This window comes from Podarcis melisellensis (genome assembly GCF_964234715.1).
Source record: "Podarcis melisellensis genome assembly, chromosome: 14".
Taxonomy (NCBI): Eukaryota; Metazoa; Chordata; class Lepidosauria; order Squamata; family Lacertidae; genus Podarcis; species Podarcis melisellensis.
The window spans coordinates 4,776,467-4,798,019 of NC_138546.1; positions in this window are offsets into that span (position 1 = coordinate 4,776,467).

Below are 21,553 nucleotides of genomic sequence, written 5' to 3' on the forward strand. Positions count from 1 at the left end.
CTTCAGGATTGCTCTCTCATACTGTTTCAGGCACATGGTTCATATATTTAGATATGTGAGCATTTATGAATATTTATTCTATATTTGAGACCTTAAAATTCTTATAACAGCAAGGTGGCAGCCCAAAGCAGGGCCTTCTTGGTGGCAGTCCCTAAATTATGGAGCTCCACACAGAAGTGTACCTGGCACCTTTGTTATACAGCTTTTTGCAAATCATTTGAATCTGTATACCACCCTCCATCCCCAGATCTCAGTGCGATTCATGACATAAAATTATAATATAGGTAAAGGTAAAGGGACCCCTGACCATTAGGTCCAGTCACGGACGACTCTGGCGTTGCGGCGCTCATCTCGCTTTATTGGCCGAGGGAGCCGGCGTACAGCTTCCGGGTCATGTGGCCAGTATGACTAAGCTGCTTCTGGCGAACCAGAGCAGCGCATGGAAACGCCGTTTACCTTCTCGCTGGAGCAGTACATATTTATCTACTTGCACTGTGTGCTTTCGAACTGCTAGGTGGGCAGGAGCTGGGACAGAGCAACGGGAGCTCACCCCGTCGCGGGGATTCGAACCATTGACCCCCCGCGGGGTCAATCACCAAGCTCTAGGCTCTGTGGTTTAACCCACAGTACCACCCGCGCCTCTAAATTATACTATAGAAAGTGCAAAATGAGTAATAAAAACAAAAACAAACCAATGGTTTGGTGGTCCTTTAGGTACTGTGGTCCTGAATGCAGAAAATGCAGCTCTGTGCCCTGGCTTTTGACACTTGAGGCGTGTGTTTTTAGGACCCGCCTTACGTCTATGAACTCATTGTTATTCCTCCAGGGTCTCAACCTCTGTTACAAAGGGGAAAGAATTGCATTAGCCACAGCAGAGCAGTCATCTTACCACAACACTCCTCCTTTACAACATCTGTGCTACTGACTCTCAAACTTTGGGATTGTTGAAATAAATACAAAAAAAAAAAATCAATTTGAGTCATACAAGACCCAAAAATTTTAAGCAATGTGAACTGGTCCTGGGACCCCTCTGCTACCAGTTCTAGAAGGTGGTTCTCCTGATGCAGAACTCACCCAGGCCTTGGGCTTCTACAAACCATTTTGCCAGACCTGGGAGGAGGGAAAGAAGGTTCGATGGGCACCTTATGTAGGATTGCCATATGTCCAAAATTTACCAGACATAGCCAGGATTCATCCATCAAAAATGGTGTCCGGGCAGAATTTTCGAAAATCCATTAAAATGTCTGGGAAACCCAGGCATAAAGCAGTGATCTTCCTAAAACATAGCTTAAAAACTTCATTTTTTTGAAATCTTGCAGCCCTACATCATGACCCCCTAGCAACATGCTGCTTCCAGTTGAAACGCCACTGGATTGGTCAGTGCTTGATGACTCAGCGTTTCAGCCCTGTTTGCAACGTCATTTGATTGCTCTGTTGCAGGAAACCCGCCCCCCAATCATTTAGTTCATACAAACTCGACACACACGACATACGCAGTGTTTCTGTTATAAATTCATAGAAAATCAACCGTACATCGGATCTACACCGGTCCACTTTTATTTTGCTCCATGAAGGAAGGACTATCAAAAGGGGATGGTTTGATACAGGACAGCCATAATCTCTTGAGCGTACCAACACGTACGCAGGAGCCCTACCCAGTTGGCATACCAACCTTGACAGTTCTAGATAGAAGACCATCAAGGACGCAAAGAACTTGCATATGGGAGTGGATTCAGCACGGACTGGAACAAAGGACAATGATCAGCTCTTCCCTCTGGGGGCAGGAAACTGCCAGCTCCCCTTTGTCCTCTGGACAATACTCATGGGGAGGGGGAAAGGAGGGACCAGCCAGGTGACAAGATACTCAGGTTGCCTCCACAAACCCCTCCCGCAACCCCTCCTTTTTGTGATGTATCAATGATGTAGTCATGAGGTAGTTGTGATGTAGTTCTAGGGATGTAGCTTGGGGGATTAGTAGCTAATAAAAGTTGGGGTCTCCTTTTGTTCAGGGCTTCCATCTTGTTTCACCTGGTGGCAGGTGGGAGTCCTGTCGCGACAGTCTTCAATAAAGACCAAGCCTACTGGCTGCTGTTTTGCTCTGGTATTTCTGGCTGGTGTCCTTGATTTTTGTCCAAGGAAGCCCTCAGATTTTTCCGTTAACAGCTCCATGCTTGATGACTCAGCGCTTTGACTCAGCTCGCTCCTTTCTTGTTTATCCTCTTTAGCCACACCTACATACCACACCTATATATAAGCACTTTACAAATATATAAAATAAAACATCGACATTATCAATTATAAAGCAGTTAAAAGCAGTATTTAAAGATGTTCAAAAGAGGTCTGAAATCAGTAGGAGCTGGGAAGAAATCAAACACATGTAACAAATGTCTGAACATCATCTGATTGTTCCATATTTTGCGACTCAGCACTTTGGTCCAGTTCACAACATCCCTTGATCGTTCTGTGCTTGATGACTCAAGACTTTGGCCTTCCTCACCCAGAAGTCACATTCATGCCAAACATTTAAAGCAATGTTATACCATCATGGAGGGATGTGGGTGGCGCTGTGGGTTAAACCACAGAGCCTAGGACTTGCTGATCAGAAGGTCAGCGGTTCGAATCCCAGCGACGGGGTGAGCTCCCGTTGCTCGGTCCCAGCTCCTGCCAACCTAGCAGTTCGAAAGCACGTCAAAGTGCAAATAGATAAATAGGTACCACTCCAGCGGGAAGGTAAACGGCGTTTCCGTGCGCTGCTCTGGTTCGCCAGAAGTGGCTTAGTCATGCTGGCCACATGACCCGGAAGCTGTATGCCGGCTCCCTCGGCCAGTAAAGTGAGATGAGCGCCACAACCCCAGAGTCAGCCACAACTGGACCTAATGGCCAGGGGTCCCTTTACCTTTACCATCATGGAGAACCCTGGAAACTGTAGTTCGCTAAGAGTTGACCCCTGCAGAGCTACAATTCTCAACAACTTTAGAAAACTACAATTCCTGGGATTCTCCACAATGGTTAAAGTGGATTAATAGTGCTTTAAAAGTATGGAGTGGGCTGGGCCATACAGTCTCGCTCAATAGCTCAGCTTGTTCACTAACCGATGACTTCAACCTCAAGCGCTAAATCGCTTGTGAGAATAGGCCACCACATTGCTTTGTCGTTTATCATGAGATTTTCAAATGTCATAAGCTTTTTTCCAGCTGGAACTTGGTTCCAATACCTCTCAGGTGGGCAGTATTGGCATTATAAGAGAGCAAGGGAGGTGTTCGTGGTGAGTTCCGGTACCCATGGGCATAGCCAAGGGGAGGGCAGGGGGCAACTGCCCCCCTAAATCAAGTAAATCAATAAAAATACTTAACTAACTGAGGCTCTGCCCTGCCTAACATGAAGCCTGCCCCCCCAGTAAATCCTGGCTACATCCATGTTGGTACCTCTTTTTTTCCTAGAAATGTATCCCTGGTTGTCACCTTGAGTCCCAATTTGGGGTACAAATACATTCAATGAAACGATAATAGTGGTTAGTCATGGAGTTCTTGGGGTGACCTTGAGGTGGGGGTCCAGTCGCTGCCTCTCAGCCTAACCTACCTCACAGGGCTGTTGTGGGGAATAATGAGGAGCAGACAGGGGGAGAACCATATACATCACTTTGAGCTCCTTGGAGAAAAGGTGGGGTATAAACGAAATACAGCGGAACCTTGGTTCTCAAACGTAATCCATTCCAGAAGTCCATTCGACTCCCAAAATGTTCAGAAACCAAGGCACGGCTTCCAATTGGCGCAGGTGCCCCAGAAATAATAGCCGACGGCTGCATCAGACATTTGGCTTCCGAAAAAACGTTCATAAACCGGAACACTTACTTCCGGTTTTTTGTTTTGTTTTACTTCCGGTTTTTTGCATTCGTGAGCCGATTTGTTCGTCAACTAAGGCATTCGAGAACCAAGGTTCCACTGTAACTAAATAACTGAATGAATGAATGAATGAATGAATGAATGAATGAATGAATGAATTTTCCTCCATTGCCTGCATAATAAGCCTCCTGGCACAGAAAATTTTCGGCGATTTGTTCGTCAACTAAGCCATTCGAGAACCAAGGTTCCACTGTAACTAAATAACTGAATGAATTTTCCTTCATTGCCTGCATAATAAGCCTGCCGGCGCAGAAAAGTTTTCGGCAGGTGTTTGAAGGTTGAAACGGTTGAAACCTATCCACTAACAAAATAATACACTGGGGGGTCTCCAGTGGAGAGAGAACCGTGCCCCCGCCCCCCAGCTCTCCTGCGCCATTTGGGCCTGCTCCTATTTTGCTGCTGGAGGAAGAGAGGGGCAGTCGAGCGGCCCGGCCGGCTGGATGGAAAGGCGTAATTGTTCCAATTGCACGTCTTCAAAGATATTAGGTCCGTGTAGCCTCCCCATCAAGCTGTGTTTGGAGTAAATAGAGAGCGTTTCGCCAAGTCGAGAGTGCCTTTAATGGAAAAGACAGCTCTTTCCCCTCGTCAGCCGCTTGTCCCCACAGCGGTGTTATTTAAAGTCGGGTTTTAGAAAAAGAAGGGGGGAAGGAAGAGAGGGAAAAGGTTGGCGGTGGGGGGGGGAGAGAAATCAGTAGACAGGTTTGGTTTGGGAGCCTGAGGACAGGAAAAGTTAGAGATATATATTTGACAGGGTCAAGGTTGCTGGCTTCCTTTTCTCTTTCCCCAGGTCCCATAGGTGTTAGACTGAGAGACATTTAATCGAGGGAGTAGCGGTTTCATATCTATAACAAAAATCAAATAATGCAAGATGATTTACTCCCCCTAGCAACCGGGGAGCTTACCCTTAGCAACCAGCCTAGCCCCAGGCAGCAGTGTAATCAGCTTGAAAATATTTCAATTATTGTGTTGATTTTAGTGGATTTGAGAAGCGCTGTGCGGAGAGACCAGGCACATTCTAGCCACGACCTGGAGAGGAAGATATTGATTTAAACAGGTGTCAGAAAGGAAAAGTGGAGTAAATTTAAATGCAGCCGGAGAACGGAGAGCCGCTGAATGCGGTTCAACGTGGGGGTGACATTTTGCTCATTGCCTTGAATGAAAGTGACTCTCCTGAACGGGGAAATTTCACCTTGAAAATCATCTCCCATCGACACAATCAAGAGAGAGAGGCCGCTCGCCATCTCTTTTCCTGAGGCTGTTGGGGAAAGTGGAGGGTGGCAGAGAGAGGGAGGGGGAGGGGGTGGGGTGGTTGGTTGGCAGCAGGACTGCCGGCCGTCGGGTCCTGGGATTTGGCTAAAAGGGGCGATAAAAGCATCTTTTAAAGTATGCTTGGAAGGGGTCGGTGAGATGGGATGGAGGGAAAGGTCCAGGTGTGCTAGGGAAATGTTGCAGCTGGAGCAGAGCAGGGGTGGCCCAAGGCATTTTGGCACAGGGTACGTGGTTGAGACTGGGATGCAGGTGGCGCTGTGGGTTAAACCACAGAGCCTAGGACTTGCCGATCAGAAGGTCGGCGGTTCAAATCCCCGTGACGGGGTGAGCTCCCGTTGCTCAGTTCCTGCTCCTGCCAACCTAGCAGTTCGAAAGCACATCAAAGTGCAAGTAGATAAATAGGTACCGCTCCGGCGGGAAGGTAAACAGCGTTTCCGTGCGCTGCTCTGGTTCGCCAGAAGCGGCTTAGTCATGCTGGCCACATGACCCGGAAGCTGTACACAGGCTCCCTTGGCCAATAAAGCGAGATGAGCGCCGCAACCCCAGAGTCGGCCATGACTGGACCTAATGGTCAGGGGCCCCTTTACCTTTACCTTTACATGGTTGAGAAGTGCCCTCACCCCTAAGCATCCTTTGCAGCGATGCAGAAAGGCTCAACACATCTCAGGATCCTGCTTCCAGCAGCAGCTAGCCAGTTGCCTCTGGAAGTTCACAAGCAGAACCTGATGCTGGTGGTTATGTTTCCGTTTGCTGTCCCCTGGCATCTGGTGTTTAGAAGGATACAAGCAGGGCCCTGCAACCAAATGCTGCAGTGCAGAATTTTCCTGTTCAGGATGCCAGCCACCCAGCTGGGCCCTCTTCCATGGTATTCCATTCCATCTTCCTGCCCTGCTTTTCAGTTCCCTATCCGCCACCATTAAGTCAGCATTCCATGGCTACTGAGCATGCTCGAGCATGATCAGTCTTCAATAGGCTGCTTTTTGGGAGAAGGACCCTCCCTCCAGGTATCTTCCTCCATCACCAAACCCCCAAAAAATGTGTACTTCTGCGAAACTTGGGGTTCCCTCGAGTCCGCCAATACCTCCTTGTTGTGAGTGGCTGATGCTGTTGGCTGCACAAGCTATGGTACACGCAGCCTAAACATCAGAGATAGAGGGAATTTGCCATTTAGCTTTCATGAGGAATAGCCATGGACAGAGCTATCTTCCATGAATTTGCCTGTAAAAACTAGGGTTGCCATATTTCACGTGTGGGGATGAAACAAGCACATGCCCCATTTCATTTGCATTTGTAAATTTGGGTGCCATAGAAAACACTGCAAGGGTGTTCTGCTCCCTTCACAAAGTTCTGGCACACACATCAGACAATCATCCTTGAATTAAAGTTTACTCGATAGCTTTTGGATGAGAAAACCCATGTTTGGCCACCCATACCCTGGATTTTTGTTGCTTGTTGCTGTTGTTGTTTAGTCGTTTGGTCGTGTCCAACTCTTCGTGACCCCATGGACCAGAGCACGCCAGGCACTCCTGTCTTCCACTGCCTCCCGCAGTTTGGTCAAACTCATGTTGGTAGCTTTGAGAACACTGTCCAACCATCTTGTACTCTGTCGTCCCCTTCTCCTTGTGCCCCCCATCTTTCCCAACATCAGGGTCTTTTCCAGGGAGTCTTCTCTTCTCATGAGGTGGCCAAACTATTGAAGCTCAGCTTCAGGATCTGTCCTTCCAGTGAGCACTCAGGGCTGATTTCCTTCAGAATGGATAGGTTTGATCTTCTTGCAGTCCATGGGACTCTCAAGAGTCTCCTCCAGCACCATAATTCAAAAGCATCAATTCTTTGGCCATCAGCCTTCTTGATGGTCCAGCTCTCACTTCCATACATCACTACTGGGGAAACCATGGCTTTAACTATACGGATCTTTGTTAGCAAGGTGATGTCTCTGCTTTTTGCGATGCTGTCTAGGTTTGTCATTGCTTTTCTCCCAAGAAGCTGGAGTCTTTTAATTTCGTGACTGCTGTCACCATCTGCAGTGGTCATGGAGCCCAAGAACGTAAAATCTCTCACTGCCTCCATTTCTTCCCCTTCTATTTGCCAGGAGGTGATGTTGCTAGGTTTGAGCAAATGAAGGTCTCAGCAGCCCTGAAGAATTTATTTTCGATGTTTCTGAATGCTGGGTGCCACTGGACTCCAGTTGGGGGCCCTGGGAACCAGAGTTCCCTGGCTCCCTGTGCCCTTGAAATGAACTTCAGGCAGATCCAGATATGGGGCATTTGCATGACTTCCCAGAATTCTCTTAACGCCGGGAAGTCAGGTGACAGCATAGCGCCAGTCTGGTGCTGCTGTATAGTAAGAAATCTCCTTGCCTATTCTGCTCAGTGTATTTGCTCGGGAATGCCTGGATGCTGAATAAGAAGAAGCAAAAAAGAATATTCAGCTTGTGAACATATTCACATCAGTATTAATAATGAGCCGAAAGGCTGGAGCCAATTTGCATATTTTAGTGCACACAGAAGCCCTCTGCTATTACCATAATTTGCATTTAAATCTGGTGGAAACCAGAATACAGTTGGTAGGCAGGTTGCCTTCTCGATCGGAGGACATCTCGTGCTATTTCGGTGGGGAGTGGGGCAAAATGTGCAGCCAAATGCTATGAGCCAGCAAGCAAGTGATCTGGATGAGAGCGCAACACTTTCCGTGCCAAGGCAATGTCAGTACTACTGTCACAAAATGACTTGGACTAGCATGCTAATACAGTAGCGGCGTGGGTCAATGCTGCTGCTATGGTTGCTAGATTCCCAGAAATGGTGTAAAACTGGCACGCCATGCATATTAGAACAGAAAGGTGTCCTGTTGTAGTTGTGTGGTGCAGCTGAAGGGTGCCAAGCAAATTGCATGAAAGCAATGTGGCCTCTAGGTCAGCTACCCAGATGCGGGTGAGTAGCTAGGATCACAACTAGCCACAAGGAAGAAGAAGAAGAAGAAGAAGAAGAAGAAGAAGAAGAAGAAGAAGAAGAAGAAGAAGAAGAAGAAGAGGAGTAGTAGTAGTAGTAGTTTGGATTTGATATCCCGCCTTTCACTCCCTTTAAGGAGTCTCAAAGCAGCTAACATTCTCCTTTCCCTTCCTCCCCCACAACAAACACCCTGTGAGGTGAGTGAGGCTGAGAGACTTCAGAGAAGTGTGACTGGCCCAAGGTCACCCAGCAGCTGCATGTGGGGGAGCGGAGACGCGAACCCGGTTCCCCAGATTACGAGACTACCGCTCTTAACCACTACACCATACTGGCTCCCTCACGTGAGGCAAGCAGCTCACGTGAGGCAAAGTTTCAGATAGCAGATTCAGAGAGGGATCTTCAGTACCTTGGACAGCTCTGAGGGAGAACAAATGTTGCTCCAGCAAAAACCAAATCTCAGGTCAAGCCCTTTCAAACCTCCTACAGGTCTGATCCTACTCTGGTTAAGAGCTGTCGGGTTCTTACACACCACATCAGACCTTTTAGGTGTGCTCTCTGACATCCTAAGGAGAGTGAGGGAGCTTCCATGGTTCCACACCGAAGAGGTATGAGTTGCTGGCCTTTGGGTTGGAGTCCAAAGTTGACTTTTCTTTTTCAGGCTGGCCTGTGTGCTCTTCATCTTGTCATGAGTCCCATAGAGGTGTTGTGGAGAAGATGGTCCTTTTCGGGTGAGCTGGTGTCGAAAGCACGTCAAAGTGCAAGTAGATAAATAGGTACCTCTTTGGCGGGAAGGTAAATGGCGTTTCCGTACGCTGCTCTGGTTCACCAGAAGCGGCTTAGTCATGGTGGCCACATGACCCGGAAACTGTACACCGGCTCCCTCGGCCAATAAAGCGAGATGAGCGCCACAACCCCAGAGTCGGCCACGACTGGACCTAATGGTCAGGGGTCCCTTTACCTTTTACTGTGACATGCTAAGGAGAGATCTATCTCCTCACTTTTCTCACTGCTGCTCACACACTTGGAGAGGGCAAGGGAACATCTGGCAAAGGCCAAGAGCTGTTCTGCAGGGTAGTTTATCCTCTGCTGGGAGGCGGGCCTCAACCCAAGCCTGACACTGCTGTCCTCTGACACCAATCCTGGCTGGAATATCCTAGGGAAACAGGGGCCTACAGGCTCACTTGTGACTGCGGCCTGGTCAGAACAGGAGAGAAAGATGAAGAGTGTCAAATCTGTGCTTTTACTGACACTACTTGCACCATTAACAGGCTCACACTCCAGCCCAGTAACCATTACCCCACAGTGGGAAATGGAATCCATTCATCTGGATTTCGGGCATGTCTCTGATCCTCTTGGATGCTTTCCCCAAGTTTCAGCTCTTTCTAGACTTTATTATTTACCAAGGAGTCTTGGTGTAATAAGTGCCTCTACGGAGCTTTGTGGAGATGAACGGCATCTTCTCACACATGTGGTCCTGATCAGAGGCTCCCTCACGTGACAAAAGCCTCTGGCTTGTTTCCCGCTAATAGGGTTTGTTGTGACGTGACTGTGGGATATTAAAGTGCAGTCAAACCAACAATTCATGTTTTGCTAGATGGGCACAAGAGAGAAGCCGGAGCTCACAGAGTTTTCCTGTAAACTTGCTAGAGAGACAGGGGCGTCTTACCCATAGAGGCTAGTGGTGTGGGGCGCCAGGGCACTACGTTCTGGAGGGCGCCAGGGAAGAGGCGGAGGCTGGATGCGGCGCCTCCCAGCATCAGCTCACCGCCCTCACTCACCTCCGCCATGCCACGCCGAAGCAGCACCGCACCTGGAGCCTCCATCTGCCGTGGCCACCGTGGCACGAAGCAGCCAGCTGAGCCAGGAGGCGCCACGTCCAGCCTCCGCCTCTTCCCCACCGGAGGAGCTGCCCTCCAGCCGCTGCCTGCCTCCTCTAGCCCCGCCGGCAGCACCGTCCTCCCTAAAAAAAGGCGGACAACTCTGGGAAACGGGGGGGGCACCAGAGGGAGCTTTGCACCACGGCGCTGGATATGCTTAAGACGGCCCTGAAGAGTGAACTCTGTGAGAGGCACACCCACTGTGCCCTGACAGGGGGATATTCCTATAGCTATAGATATTCCTACTCTTTTCCATCTCTTTCTGCTCTGCCAGCAATGTGACAACATCTGCAAGCTCAGACACCATTTCAGGCTAGATTTAAGTATGTCTTCATAACTGAATTACCATTTTGAGCCTACCTGAACAAAGCTGCTGTTTCTGTTACAGTGGTACCTCGGGTTACAGACGCTTCAGGTTACAAACGCTTCAGGTTACAGACTCCACTAACCCAGAAACAGCACCTCGGGTTAAGAACCTTGCTTCAGGATGAGAACAGAAATTGCGCGGCGGCAGCGGGAGGCCTCATTAGCTAAAGTGGTACCTCAGGTTAAGAACAGTTTCAGGTTAAGAACGGACTTCCAGAACGAGGTACCAATGTATTCTTCAACAAGTATTCTGAGTAAATGTTATTTTCATCTTTTACAAGACCGGTTGTGTGATCATTGTTTTAAAGAGGGGGGAAACAGCAGGAGAATCCAGTCTGCCTTTAAAACATCCTGGATTACTTAAACTAGACTAAAACTGGCCTAGAAGCTTAGACGCTTCCCCTTTAATCTGCAAAGAAGAAGAAGAAGAGTTTGGATTTGATATCCCGCCTTTCACTCCTTTAAGGAGTCTCAAAGCGGCTCACATTCTCCTTTCCCTTCCTCCCCCACAACAAACACTCTGTGAGGTGAGTGGGGCTGAGAGACTTCAGAGAAGTGTGACTGGCCCAAGGTCACCCAGCAGCTGCATGTGGAGGAGCAGGGAAGCGAACCCGGTTCACCAGATTACGTGACTACCACTCTTAACCACTACACCACACTGGATGTCATTCTGCTGAACTCACAAACATGGGGAAGGAAGGATAATATCTAACAAACATATCCTCTCCTAGCATCTAGTCACTTCCCAACAATTGGCAAGCGTCTTTTGGAAGAGCTGTTTGGCTGGACATGTGTTTTTTTTGGAAAAAGGAAAGAGCTTGCAAAAGTACTTTCCTCCATATCTGGAGTGTATTAAAGCCTTAGTTCTTAGTGGGGTGACAGTTTTATACACAGCGTTCCTGATCAACTGAGTGAGAAGGGGACCTCCAGATGGTTTGCCAACTTCGTGTGTGTGTGTGTGTGTGTGTGTGTGTGTGTGTCCATGCACACATCTGTGTGTCGGTGACAGTTTGTATACAAAGCACTTAGCACCTGCTTTCCAGTACGATAAGCAAATAGTCTATGGTGTAAGGATGACCCCAGCAGTGGTACGGACTTGATGGGATCGATAGGAGAGGAAAAATAAATGTCACAAGCGCTTGAGGACCTGCCTCCTTCCTGTCAACTCGTGTCTCCGTGATTATACAACCCACGGTCCTGTGGGTGTAATTATGGGGAGGGAAAGAGGGGTGTTTTGTCTTCGCCCACCTCTCAACTTTAGAAGCAGGCGACTCTGATTTCTTTCAGTTACCCCATGCGCAGGGCATTTTGGCCAAAAAAAACCTTTCAACTCCTGTTCGGCAGCAGCCAATTTGAACATGCTTTCCAAATTACAGAATGGCACGGCCTTCGTGGAATCACACCGCGTCAACCAGCAAGTTTGTTCAGGCAGCATTTGTGCTGCACACTGAAAGCACTATGATACTACTGTCAACAGTCATGGCTTCCCCCCAAAGGATTCTGGGAGCTGTCATTTGTTAAGGGTGCTGGGAGCTGATTAATTCCTAGCGTGATTTATCAGTCAATCCCTCTTCATAGGGAACTCTGGGAATTGTAGTTCAGTGAGGGAAATGGAGGGGGTCTCCTAACAACTCTAAGCACCTTTAAAAAAACTACAGCTCCCAGAATTCTTTGGGGGAAGCTGTGACATTTTAAATTTGCAACTAAATTTCCATAAAGAAATAAACATAATTAGAGCAGGTTGAAAACAGCATAAGGTTGAACATTATCCTTAAAAATCTTGTTCCAAAAAAATACTAAAAAAAACCCACCACTTTTTTTCCGGAAACCTGTTAGGCAGATTTATATGTATAATCAGTGCTGTTCTTTTCCTTAAAAAAATGTTCAGGGGTACTCTCATTTTCCTACTCATGTTGAAATACTCAGTGAAGCCAAACTTAGATTCACAAAATGTTTAGGGATATGTGTACCCCTGCGTACCCCCAGAAAAAAAGCACTGTGTATAATCATAGCTACTAGACGCCAGATTTTTTAAAACCATTCATTTACAGTGGGAGGCATAATCCCCCACCCCATTTTTAACTATCATAATCTTTACAGCTGCCTTAAAATTTAATACTATTTCTTGATCCTGTTCTGGAATAACATCTTTCAGATAACCAAGTACAGTGATACCTCAGGGTTACATGCACTTCAGGTTACATGCGCTTCAGGTTACAGACACCGCTAATGCAGAAATAGTGCTTCAGGCTAAGAACTGTGCTTCAAAATGAGAACAGAAATCGGACTCTGGCGGCGCAACGGCAGCAGGAGGTCCCATTGGCTAAAATGGTCTTCAGGTTAAGAACAGTTTCAGGTTAAGAACGGACCTCCGGAACAAATTAAGTACTTAACCCGAGGCACCACTGTAGAGATATTTCCAGTTCTAAAGGTATGTGATGTTACGTATTCCGTGGTCTGAGCTTGAGTCTGGACTAAGGATTCTGAGCTCCTGTGTTCTGATTCGATACATGTTGTCCAATCACAAAACATTTCAGGATTTGGGCCTCTGCCATTGGCCCTTGAACTCTGAGCTGTGATTCGCAGCTTGGAAAGTTTAGGCAGCCAATCGCGTTGGGAGTGGGAGTGGTCCAGGCTTTCAGGAATGTATATAAGCAGTTGCTTTGCCCCTGTTTCCCAGTTATGTAGTTCAATAAAGGTTCTTGCTGTTATCGCTGCGTCTTGCCTAGTGGGAACCCACTTACACTTCAGTATCCTGTCAGGAATATTAGCCTGAATAGATTTCCAAAATAACTGTATCTGAGAGCAATTCCAAAGGGTGTGTACATAATTCACTTTCCTCGATCTCCATCTCCACCATTTGTTTGGTCCGGGGGGAGCCATGACAGTTCAAAGTGGTATCATAGCACCTAAAATGTGGAGTATAGATGTGGCCCTGGTCTCTTTACACTGTCACAGATCTTCAAGATTTGCCCCTGAGGAACAGCTCTTCACCAAACACATTGGACTCGGTTTAAAGGGCTGTTGTTGTGTGAAAAGAAGTGTCTCGCTTTCTTTTCCTTCCATACGAAACAGAGCAGAATTGTGGGCGTCTTCCAGGCTGAATAACCCACAGCCTGCCAGAGAATCCACATGGCTGGAAGTCTCTTGAGAATCTGCCGTGTCAGCTGACTTGTGCCTCTCCCCCTCCTACCCCCCCCCCCCCGCCGGCCAACCACCCACCAACCCCACCGCCTCAATTTTCTTCTTATCGTTGGAATTTTCTCCCTCACTTATCAAATGACCAAGGTAAATCACTTCTCTTTCTCTCCCTTTGCTGACAGTTCACACTTCTTTGGGTTCAATTTCAAAAGTGGCATTTTGGAGCTTATCGCTCACCATTTCTAAATGGGAATATCACTTCTTGTTCAAAAGGCCTGGCGCGTTTCAATACCCTCTCCGAGGAACAAGGAAGCCACGCGATCTTCAGAGAGTTGAGGGCCGCACATTATCTTCAAAGAGGGGAGGGTATTACTCTTCACTGCTAGGGATCTTATCCTGTATAATCAACTCTCTCCTTGACTTCTAAGCCTAATGTGGCTGTTCGTTGGCGGGGATGGGGACGGTTCGTTAAAGCAGTGACGCTCTGATGACGCGCCTTGGAGCCTGGAGAATTCTGGGATTGACTGTCCTTTAAGCCAGCCATGCTTTCCTGCCTGGAAGTCGCAGCCCCTGCAGGGAGGGGAGGCTGAGGGCCACGTCCCCTCCTGGACAAAATTCCAGGGGCCACCTGCCTGTGGTAAGTGAAGCCAGAGACAACATGGAATACATAGGGTGTGTCATTTTAGAAGGCCAGACGTAATTTTTGCAAATTTCTTCAGCGAGGGGGGTCTTTTAAATACGTTTTTAGGTGTGAGGAATTCAAACCTGCTGTTATTTTTTGCAACTGGACAACATTTGGCCAGATAATTCTACATTTAATGAAGAAGCACATACAGTAATCTGCTTTCAGAAAACCAAAGGATTTTCATTTTGCCTTCTGCAAATCTCAGGCGATGCTAAATAATATAATTGCAAGTACTTGGCAATCGTTTTTCGTTATTTATGTGCGGTTTTTACACACATTTTACTTACCAAGCAAAACTAAATTCTATTAATTTAACCCAAATATCCTTTGGTGATAGCCACCTGCTACCTGATCGTTGTCGTTGGCGGTGCCAGGGATCAAACTTGTGACTTTCTGTATGCAAAGCTGGTGCCCGACTCCACACTTTCAGACCCTCCCCAAAGCACTGGTCAGTTTCAAAAGCCATTGCATCAAACCAAATCCCCCCTTGAGCACACGAAGCCAGTCGTACGGCGATTTGGACCCTGGCCCTCGACTCTCTGCAGTGCCACCGCAACTCTCTGTGTTCAAGCCAATGGCTGCCACTGTGGTCTGTTTCAAGTTGGTGCAGTTTCACCTCTCGCAGCCAGACCCCTCTGCCAAAATGTAAGCAGATACTCTAGGACAGTTAATTAGAAACATCCTTCGACAAGGCTGCAAGGATCCTTACCTCTGAGGGCATTGGCAACAAACAGGAACGCTTCCAAGAGCTTAGGACCAAACAATGGTTCGACGCTGATCATAAAGTCATGTCCTAGTTTGCCTACAACACCTCTCTTTCTCCCCCTTGCTCTCCCTCTCTCCCTCCCTCCCTCTCTCATTTCATGGTCAGTTTTCTTCCACCGTTGCTGAGTCTTGGCAAGGGGGCAGTTTTCTTTGTGCCCAGAATAGCTGCCAGTTTGCTTGGCTTCAACACACGGCAGTCGCAAGTCCTATTTTCTTTTACAAACTTCCCAACCATGCGTTAAAGAGAGAAATTCGTTTCTCATTATACAGCTCCCAGCCCCGTGAAAAGGACTTCAGCTCTGCCAGGTCTCACGACCACTTCTTAAATCTCTCTCTCACACACACACACACACACACACACACCGCTTTGAAAATCTGGTTCTTGGAACACAAACACTTTTGGAGTGCAAATGGACCATTCAGCGCTAGAAAAATGTTTATGCAGTTCTCATCTTCCTCACTGGGTGGGTCAGCATATAAAAAGTGATTTTGGCGTCCTGGTAGCCAATCATAACACCTCCCTGGCTCAGATAGAGTGAGAGAAGTGCCTTTCCCTTCTGTTAACTCAGCCACATCTGAGCTGCTCCCAACTAATGACTCATTCTCAACCTGAATTCTTCGTCCTTTTTTGGGTGATGGATTTTCCAGCCTATAACGGAGGCCACAGGGTTTAACTCCTGGGGAACCTTCTAGAATCAGAGAATCTTAAAGCTGTAGAGCTGGAAGGGACCTCAAGGACCATCTAGTCCAACCCCCTGCCATGCAGGAATCCAAACTATAGCATCCCTGATAGATGGCCACCCAACCTCTGTTTCAAAACCTCCAAGGGAGTCCATTCTACTACCAGACAGCTCTTACCACCAGAAAGTTCTTCCTAATGTTTAGCCAGAATCTCCTTTCTTGTAACTTGAATCTGTTGGTTCAGGTCTTACTCTCTGGAACAGGAGAAAACAAGGCGTGCTCCATCTTCCATGTGACAGCTCTTTAGATTTTTGAAGATGGCTATAAAATCCCTTCTTAGTCTCCTCTTCTCCTCCTTCAGGTATACTGGGCCAAGGCTGTTTAGGGCTTTAACGGTCAGCCCCAAGACTTTGAATTGTGCTCAGAAATGTCCTGGGAGCCAATGTAGGTCTTTCAGTGTAGGTTATGTGGTCTTGGCAGCTGCTCCCAGTCACCAGTCTAGCTGCCGCATTCTGGATTAGTTTCAGTTTCCAGGTCACCTTCAAAGGTAGCTCCACATAGAACGTGTTGCAGTAGTCCAAGCGGAAGATAACCAAAGCATGCACCACTCTGGCGAGACAGTCCATGGGCAGGGAGGGTCTCAGCCTGTGTACCAGATGGAGCTGGTAGACAATTGCCCTGGACACAGAATTGACCTGCGCCTCCATGGACAGCTGTGAGTCCAAAATGACTCCAGGCTGCACACCTGGTCCTTCAGGGGCACAGTTACCCCATTTAGGACCAAGGAGTCCTCCACACCCACCCGCCCCCTGTCCCCCAAAAACAGTACTTCTATCTTGTCAGGATTCAACCTCAATCTGTTAGCCGCCATCCAGCCGCCTCCAGGGAAGTGCATGCAGGGGTTTGCTGAGAGTCAGGAAGGGATAAAGATCTCAGTTTGAGCTGCTTCCCTTGGGAAGGCCTGTAGACCATCTTCGTTTCATGCAGAAGGTCACAATTTCAACCCTTGGCATCTCTAGGTAGGGCTAGGAATGTCCCTCATCAGTAACCCTGGAGAGCCACTGCCAATGTGGACAATATTGAGCTAGATGGACCAGTGGTCTGACTCAGTATAAAGCATCCCTCTATGTCCCCATGAAGCAACAGGTCCCTTTTAAGCTGTAAGCCTGGATCTAGGAAATCAATACCCAACATTGCCCTGGCTCATGGGAGTTGTAGTCCAAATCCTGGTTAGCAAAGACCGGTCCAAATCTTTAGCCACCAGCCTCTAGTCTTCGTGTACCATACTTTTCCGAGTATAACATGCCCCCATGTATAAGACACCCTCTCTTTTTGAGGACTCCAAATTGAGAAAATGGGGGGAAATTGCCTAGAATTGTTGAGCTTTTTTGGGGGGGGTGCCAAAAATCACTCACCCATGGGGCCAACACATCTGATCGCATGCACATCAACGAAGCGATCAATCATCTGAGTGCTCGCCAACAGCAAACGCCAATCGCCCGCCTAATTGCCGCAGCAGTCAATAGCCTGCGGAACTTGCCAAAACAGCCAATCAACTGCCGAAACGCCGCTGACAATCTCTGGCTCATGGCAACCACCAATCGCCCATCCAACCTCACCACTATCCGTGTATAAGACGACCCCAAATAACTAGTCTTATACAGAAAAATACGGTAATTTGCTGGTCATTTATCAGATTCAAAAGCCACAAAGAGGGAGGAGAGAAAAGCAAGGCAGGAATGCCATTGGCTCGCTGAAGTGTCTTGCATTCACTGCTTTGGTTGCCAGGCGATGAGGCTGCCCCGCCTCCGTACAGGAAGGCTTCTACTTTGCCTAGCATGATACAGATCAGATCAGATTTTATAAATTTCATAAGAGCCCTGTTATTCCTCTGTCTTTCTTCATTTGCTCATCCATCCGGCAGAGTGCCCAATCTCTCGCAAAGATCTTTCCTGCGAATTCACCTGAGGCTGATAGTCTATAATGCATGCCTTTTAGCATATAATCAAATGAAACTATAGACTCCAGGCCCAGCACATTTTAATCTTTCGATCAACTTAATATCTCAAGGAATAACTTTGCAGGCTTTTAGCCCCTGACATTTATTAATCCCCCCATCGTAGAGCTTCTCTGACACTTGACCTCCCGGGAAACATATAAGAGAGCAGGCGGAGAGTGCCGAGGCTTACGCCTACAGCGGAAGAAAGTGGCAGAGTCCTGCCTCGGCAGAGAGGACTGCACCACTTTAAGCTGCAGGTAGGAAAGTCAAACTTGGCAGTGGATGCTTGGGTTGCGAACGTGATCCGTGCGGGATGCACGTTCGCAACCCACAGCATTCGCAACCCGCAGTGGCGCACACGCGGGTTGCGGTTCGGTGCTTCTGCGCAAAGCGTGATTTAGCACTTCTGCACATGCGCGGTGGCCGAAACCCGGAAGTAACCCGTTCCAGTGCTTCTGGGTTTCGGCGGTTTGCAACCCGTAAAAACGCAACCTGAAGCGTCTATAACCCAGGGTATAACTGTACCTCTTTGACCAAAAACAACAACCCAGCCCCCATCTGTACAAACTCTAATGTACCACAAATAGAAAGCAAGGATATGAGCTTATATTAACCTCCAGCAAATTTAGTGATCTCCCAGCACTATCTCCCAGTCTTCATGTCGTTACATAACCTGCAACATTTCCCTGATGAAATTGGGATGTTTACTATTATATTATTATTCCCTACCTGTGATGGGACGATGAGCTGCTTGTGCGTAAAATGCAAGTCCCTCAGAGTTTGATCAGGTTTTCAAACCTCTGCCTGTGACGGAGCCCCTCCAGCATGGCTGCGTCAATCACTAGTAGAATCCGAAAGTGGCTGCTTTCGGAATCGTTTCCAACATAAAAGCTCTTTAACGGAAACACGTCGTCTGGCCTCTCGGCGTGACAGTTTCCGGCGAGGTGTGGGTGTCCCTATAGGAGGTCCTGAGACCTCCCCACTGTTTTCGCTGGAAGCGTCTCTGAGCCATCCCTCCGACTCACTTTCCCTTGGAGTTCTTGCTCGCCCTCTACTGGTTCCCTCTTCCGCTGCTACTCCTCTCTCAACCTCAGTGAGCCTTTGCGCCCCCGGCGCTTTAGATGGCAGTTCCCTGACATCCACCTCCCCTCCAGGGCCCCCTTCACCCCCTCCCGTCTCCTCCCCTACTGGCGGTGAGGAGGTAAAACCCCTGAAAGAACCTCCTTCGTCTTCCGACGTCGCGAACACTTCCCTCCACTTGTTGCTGTTCCTACTCTCTCGGTAATCTTCGTCATCGGAGTCCACTCCCTCTTCCAACTCCGACTCCGCGAACCCTTCCATTTCCTCTTCCTCATCGGTGGTGCCGAAATACTCCCTCCTAAACCTTGCTATCGGCTGAGGTTTCCTCGGGAACCTTTGGTGGAACGTTTCTGTTAAAACCTCGTCATTGACTTCCTCTGCATTCACCCAGGTGTTTTCTGACTCCGGTTCCCCTTCCCACGCCACCAAATACTCCACCTGATTTCCCTTCCACCTGGAATCGAGGATTTCCGCTACATGGTTGCGGCGTTCTCTCTCTTCCAAGGCTGGTCCCCTGACGTACTCCCCTTCACGTCCCCCCCTGTATGGTGACAGTAACGACCTGTGGAACACTGGGTGCAATTTCATGTGGTTGGGTAATCGGAGTTTGAAAGCTACCGGGTTGACCTGCTGAATGACCTCAAAGGGTCCCAATCTTCTGGGCCTCAATTTCTTACAACCCCCTTTGAACGGCAACCCTTGGGTTGACAACCACACTTGATCCCCCACCCTTATGGTTTCACCTTCCCTTCTGTTCTTGTCTGCCTGCTTCTTATATTGTGCCTTAGCCCTTTCTAAGTTGAGCTGGAGCTGATGATGGATCGCTTCCATCTCTTCTACAAAATGTTCAGCCGCTGGGACGCTCCATCTCTCCCCTCCTTCCCCTGGAAATGCCCTGGGGTGACACCCGTAATTTGCCAAAAAGGGACTCATCCCTGTGGACACATTCTCCGCATTATTGTAGGCAAATTCTGCCAACGCCAACTTTTCGACCCAATCGTTCTCTCTGTCATTGACATAACACCTCAGATATTGTTGAAGAATGCCATTTGCTCTTTCCGCCTGCCCGTTGGTTTCAGGGTGCCGGGCAGTTGAAAAATTGACTTCCACGTGCAGCAAGCTCATGAGCTTCCTCCAGAACCTGGAAGTAAATTGTTTGCCGCGATCTGAGATCACCCTCAAGGGAGCCCCGTGCAACCTAAAGATGTGTTCTACAAACAACTTCGCTGTTTCTTCCGCTGTGACTGCATGTGAGCATGCTACAAAGTGGCACATCTTAGTTAACAGGTCTACTACTACCATGATGGCTGTTTTCCCCTTGGACTTTGGCAGATCCGTCATAAAATCTATTGATATCGCTTCCCAAGGCCGTTCTGGTGTGGGTAATGGTTCTAATAACCCTGCCGGCGCCCTTCTTTCCCCTTTGGCTCGCTGACATTGGTCACACCCTCTTACATACTCCCTTACATCTTCCCTCACCTTAGGCCACCAAAATTCCCTGGTAACCAACCACATGGTCTTGTGTTGTCCAAAATGTCCCGCCGTGGGGCTATCATGCAACTGCTTGAGTACTCTCCCCCTCAATTCACCTTCGGGTATATACAGTGCCCCTTTGTAATACAATGCCCCATTTCTTTCCTCAAAACCTCCGGGGCTCTCGCCCTCCCCCCTGAGACCTCTGAGCTTATCCTGGGCATATTCATCATTTTCCGTTTCCTCTACCAGTTCTCGTTGCCCCACCAGCGCCGCCCCACACACCCAGCGGTCCTCAGGGATGACATGTCTCTCTTCGATCACCCCCTCCCCTTCCCAATACTCTGGTTTGCGTGAGAGCGCGTCCGCCCTGACGTTTTCTGGGCCTGGCACATAACAAATTTCAAAGTTGAATTTGGAGAATTCCTGTGCCCATCTCACTTGTCGTTGGTTGAGCACTCGAGCTGTTCTCCAATACTCTAAATTCTTGTGGTCGGTGCACACTTGCACCTTGTGTTGTGCCCCAATTAATAAATGTCTCCACCTCCGGAATGCTTCGTGAATGGCAAGTAGTTCCCTGTCATACACCGTGTAATTCCTCTCGGATTTATTCAGCTTCCGCGAGAAGAAGGCACACGGTCTCCACTCCGACGCACTCCTCCCCGGTTGAAGAAGGACCGCCCCTACCGCCCGGTCGGATGCATCGGTTTCCACTCTCATGGGTTTTCGTAAATCCACATGCAGAAGTTGTTCTTCCGAGGCGAAAGCCCTTTTCAGTTCTTCAAAGGCTCGATCCGCCTCTACCGTCCAAACAAATTTCTTCTTGCTGCTGAGGCAGTCGGTGATGGGCGCCGTCAAGTGGGCAAAGTTCTTGATGAACTTCCGATAAAAGTTCCCAAACCCCAAGAATCTTTGCACGTCCTTCTTGGTCTTCGGTGTCTTCCATTCCAGTACCGCTTGGACCTTGCCTGGATCCATGGCCAATCCCTTGTCTGACAAGCGGTACCCCAGGAATTCCACCTCCTTGGTATGAAACTGGCACTTCTCCAGTTTCACCCACAGCTGGTTGGCTTGCAGCCTGCCCAACACTTCTCGAACGTCCCTCACATGCTGTTCCTCATCTTCCGAATACACCAACACGTCGTCTAAAAAGGCCACACAATTCTTGTAGAGCAAAGGTCCCAGAACGTGGTTTATAAAAGCTTGAAAACACGCGGAGCCCCCTTGTAGACTGAAGGGCATAACGAGGTATTCAAAGGCTCCCAAAGGGGTAAACATGGTGGTCTTCCATTCATCTCCCTTCCTTATGCGTATCAGATTGTACGCCCCCCGCAGGTCCAGCTTTGTAAAAATCTTTCCCTTCCTTA